The 5,139-nt window shown below is 44.4% G+C and overlaps 1 long non-coding RNA gene across 1 annotated transcript in view; it reads right to left on the bottom strand.

Moving 5' to 3' along the window:
• The window catches only part of LOC145653160 (uncharacterized), a 30,174-nt gene extending 25,452 nt beyond the window's left edge, over positions 1-4,722 (bottom strand). Inside the window, exon 1 of the long non-coding RNA XR_014119475.1 lies at positions 4,503-4,722. This is a non-coding gene — a long non-coding RNA (uncharacterized LOC145653160). The remainder of the gene's footprint in view (positions 1-4,502) is intronic.
• Between the last annotated feature and the right edge of the window lie 417 nt (positions 4,723-5,139).

Below are 5,139 nucleotides of genomic sequence, written 5' to 3'. Positions count from 1 at the left end.
GACGGGACTCTAAAAAGCGGGGCGTGACCATCGATGATGAGACCATCATTGTTCTCGGAATCGGGTCGTCTCTCCCGGGCGGCGGCTGTTTATGAAAGGGGAATTAGGGCGCTGCCTGTGTGTGATGATTATGAAGTGGGAGTGGGGTGACCTCGCAGCTGAGTCCAGTGGCGCTGCAATGCATGCTGGGTAGAAAGAAAAGGCCTCGGGCGCACGTGCGCTCTCGTTCACACGGGAACGCGCAGGAACACAAAGGGGGAGAACGCTGGCTCCATTTCACGAGTCAATTGTGAGATCTAAAGTCTACAAACAATTACTGTCGGGGACAAACCAAAGAGCGGGGTGGCATGATTAGCACGTGCCTTTGTGAAATACAGGCAAACAGGCCATTATGTTGCTTGGTTGCTATTATTTATTAAACATCTTCATTAAAGCGAGCGTTAACATCTGTGTCATTATAATCTGAGGTATCGATAACTCAACATAAGGTACTGAGAACAAAGGTGTGACACTGTATAACTGCTAATAAAATAATTACATTATTCTCTTACATTGTGTCTTGTGACAAAACTTCTAGTATTTCAGCAGATCACAAAAGGTTAAGTCGTTTTCTGTGACATACACACCCCTTCACCCACCACATATCCTAACACGCCCACACATGCTCCCACACACCCCAACACATCCCAACACACCACAGAGCAGAGCATGTAGGTAGGTACAGTCTTTGGGTGATCTGGACCTTATCATACAGGCCCTGCTAAGTGATATGGTCCGGTCATATAAATTGCCTTGACCTCATCATGTCTGCAAGCCATTCCACTTACTATTACTGATTAGAAAGACACACGCACACACACAAACACACACATGCACACACACACACACACACACACACACACACAAACAGATGCACGCACGTGCACACACACACACACACACACACACACACACACACACACACACACACACACACACACACGTGCACGGTGTGATGGTCATGGGAAATAATCTACAGTGTCCCTGTTCTTTATAATAAATTTTATAATTTTATATTGCATCTGAATTCCATCATCTACATTCCTACAAACCAGCCATGTTGTGTACATGCCTGTGTTCACTACACATTAAAGTGTTGAAGATACTGGGGCTGTGGATCAACACTCCAGCACTGGGCATTGCCTCTGTCTATTGATAGCTGAACTGCTGTGGGTATGTTTAGTACAGCCACCTCCCATACAGCTGCACAGAGCTTAACAGCTGGAGAGACTGAGAGAGAGACAGTGAGAGAGACACAGAGAGAGTGAGACAGAAGATACACAGACAGCTTTAGCAAAATTGTATTTTGTACATTCGTGCCCCTAAAGCCATCTTGACTTGACCTGAGAGAGACAGATTCCTCTGAGAGGGATAGGGAGAGAGAGAGAGAGAGAGAGAGAGAGAGAGAGAGAGAGAGAGAGGCCTTTTCAAGTACTACTGTATTATTATCTCTCACTCCCCCTCTCTGGCCCATGTGTTTACTGGGCGTCTTGCATGGCTAAGGGGAAATATCTTTATTGTCTGTGTTCACCCCACAGAAGCCTAGGCTTCTGAACCCCCCCCCCACACACACACACGCGCGCGCGCGCACACACACACACAGATGCACACACAACCACGCGCACGGCACCAGCAGATTCCAACCTGCTTGCTTAAGGGTAAATCTCCGAGCCACCTGGCGTCCTCCCGCAATATACGATGGATGCACGCTTCCTGCATGGGGTCTTTCTCTCTCAGTCTCCAGTGCATCACAGTAGCAAGCAACTTTGCCTACACGCACCAATGGCAATAACATTGATTGGGCCACACCGAGTACCCAGACTGCCCGCCGTCTCGCTCAGGGTAAGCGGGACGTGTCAGTGACTCCGTCTGCCTCCAGGACGTCTAGTGAAGGGTTCCCCAGATCACCCTGATAAAAGCCAGCATTCAGATAACCAGTGGGTCTACTGAGAATCAATATATCCACCCAGGCTGTGAGGATGTGGTGTGAGGAGCCACAAAAATGCCTGGGGTGGGGGGGGGGGGGGGGGGGGGTTTGAAATGTAAACTGTCACACGTTGACGTGCTGTGCAGTGTGTTACATTTACATCAACAAAATGACCATGTCTCTGTGCCGACTAACTACTGCTGTGCGTTACAATAGAAAACAAAATTACCCACATCTTCAGACAAAAAAACCCCCATCATATTCACGCACGCACGCACGCTCATAATTCCCTAAATCAGTCTATCGGTAAGCAAACCTGAGTTTCCTGGCGCGTGCTCTGCCCCCCCCCCCCCCCACACGGCCCTTTCTGACGTTAAAGCGAGCTTGCATTTTAATTCAGCGCTGAAGTTACTTATTTCAGTATCGATCAACCGTAATGCGGAATCGATGCTCATCTTGTTACCTGGGCTATACCCGTGTAATACAGTGATATCCCCGTGCTGAGGAACTCATTCCCTTTGCAAAGGGACTTTACCGTAAAATCGATGCCTGTTTGTGAAGGCAGCAGTGAAGAGACAGGACTGGCAGAGAGCTTGCTGGTTAATAATAACAATCAAATATACCTAACAGCCCTGCTATGATGATGAGTGTGGGCGGAAAGGTTTACTGTAGACATTATTTTTACTCTTCATCTAGGTATAGGAATTATTATTATTATTATTATTATTATTATTATTATTATTATTATTGCCGTTAATAATAATAATAATAATAATAATAATAATAATAATAATAATAATAATAATAATAATAATTCAATCCAATTGTGAGTTGAGGTTTAAAAGTTCAGTACAGGCCAAGGCGCTAAATTCATTCAGAGCTGAAACAGCCGAAACAAAGCCTATCTGGAAGGTCTTGTAGCAGCCCAACACTTTGCTGAGGGGCCAGATGTTGGTAAATAGCGCTAAATGAAAGTGACCCAGCACTGCTAATATAACAACTCAAAGCCCCGCACGACCTCCAGCGTAATATTCACCAAAGCAGCGCGCGAGGACTGCACTGAGAGCGCGCGCTCTGACCTTCTCAATCAATTACAGCCCGTGCATGCTGCAGGCTCCACAATTTAGCCGCACAAATTTCCACTTTATGGGTTCGCAGCGTAGGCTCGCCCCCTTTCCCGCATCTCGGCTGATGAGACAAGCGAGAACAACTCCCTCCAGAAGCCGCGTGGCCACCGAGCCGACCCCCTCAGCCCCCGCAAACAGAGACGCAAACAACCACTCAGCTAAGAAATTGGAGTGCAACGTCGCAGCAGCGGAAGCTGGAGAAAACTCTGGTCTACCTCGCTGAAGAGATTGCCATCGGCCTAAAGTGGGGTAGCCCATATTCACGAGGCCGAGTAGAGGTGTGTGAAGGCGTGAAGGCTGGAACCCTCCAGCGCAAAGCCAGGTCTAATCTGAGCCACCTGTAGATCCCAAATATCACAGCTAACGGACAGTTGACACACAAGTTTCTCTTTGAATTTGCTGTTCGACGCGATTTGTTAAATCGCTTTAATAAGTTGCAGTTCATTGACTATTCTTAATTTGTTCCAAATTGCAGTGCGTCCAGGGAACTGTTAGAAAGTATTCACTTTTTTCTCCCAGGCTATGTAAGCTAAAGTTATCTATTTAATATGCGTGATTGATTGGTGTAATGTAATTAAAATCGTATTATTTAAATTATGCCAACAGTAAAAAATTAAACTTTAGACCTTACGAAAGTACACTTGCTCCTGGTTCAATCTACAATTCATTTCTGAAGCTATTTCATTCACTGGATTAATCCTCTTTGCCATTTACACATCGATAGATTCATTAGCCCAGTTTTTCATTTCATATTTCAGAGTGATGTGAATAGTTAAACGGCTTATTTGAGCTAAACTGCTAAGTTTGAGTAGTCTGGAGCAGAAAGGTGGCGTAAGGGCCGCTTACTTCACGCTGGGTGAACTGTGTAAACAGAGGGGACACAATGTAAACCACTTTCTCTCGGTAAGGTTGGCTACGCCGTGTACAGCCTGCGTTTGCTTGAAAGACCCAGAGAGAGGGAGAGAGAATCCTGGTATTTACATTTCTGGAAAAAAACAAAACAATAACTTCTGGTTCATACGTCGGTGGATACCGTGGTAAATCACTTCAGTCTATTTTATAACCTTACTCTCGCCTCTCCCCTTCACGCTAATGAAACCTTAGATGCAAAATTCCAACTAGTCCAAACAAACTCTACAAACTGCCGGGAGTTTTCTTCCACCCGCTTCTCCCTTTGGAGATAAGCAAATAAACGTCTGTTTGCCAAAGCGGTTAGAGAAAATGCGATTTGAGGCCAGTAACCCACTCTGGCGCAGACTTTACGCAGCCACGCACTTCAGCCCAGAACAGCCCAACATCAAGGGCCATTAATTGTGTTTTCGTTTGAAAGCTTTTGTCACTGCAATTAAGCGATGTGGATAAGAAGGGCCACTGCAAAAGACTTCCATGTGTGATAAGGTATGTGTTACTTGTTTTCTGTCGCCTTGGCATTATGGAGTCGATCCAGGAGTGTAATTTGAAGAGCCTCCGTTTGAAGCCTTTGATCGCCCGCGTTTCTTTGGCATTTCATCATTTGCGACTTGTCGCGTTCGTCGTGTGTATTGCGTAAGGAACCACTCTCGAGCGCGCCGTCTCTTCTTGTTTATTTGGATGCTTGTTGGAGAAATGGCGAAATGGCGTCATCTGCATAACTGCCTGTAAAGAAATTCGCAGAAATCACCCCTCAAGCCGCACATTTGAGAATGTCCTACTTATGCCAAATAATGCGCCGAGCTTTGAAATACTGCGTTAGTATTTGAATTTAAGAATTTAAGGTGCGTTGGTTATTATGATTTTATATATATATATATATTTAGGCGTACTTTATATATATATATATATATATATATATATATATATATATATATATATAAAGTACGCCTAAATATAAGGAAAAAAAACAAACGGAACGTATGTTTAAATATTATTGCTGTTATTATTTAATGCAATTTTATTTGATATATTTTTACATTTTATGTTATAAAATACAATTTACAGTTTTTCAAAAGTCGTCTTTGTTCGTGATGCTATTACTTTATCGAAACCGATATTTTATCGACTTCATAA

This window comes from Electrophorus electricus, chromosome 23 (genome assembly GCF_041902795.1).
Source record: "Electrophorus electricus isolate QZ-2024a chromosome 23, ASM4190279v1, whole genome shotgun sequence".
In the NCBI taxonomy this organism is placed as follows: Eukaryota; Metazoa; Chordata; class Actinopteri; order Gymnotiformes; family Gymnotidae; genus Electrophorus; species Electrophorus electricus.
This window is presented reverse-complemented; position numbering and strand designations above follow the sequence as displayed.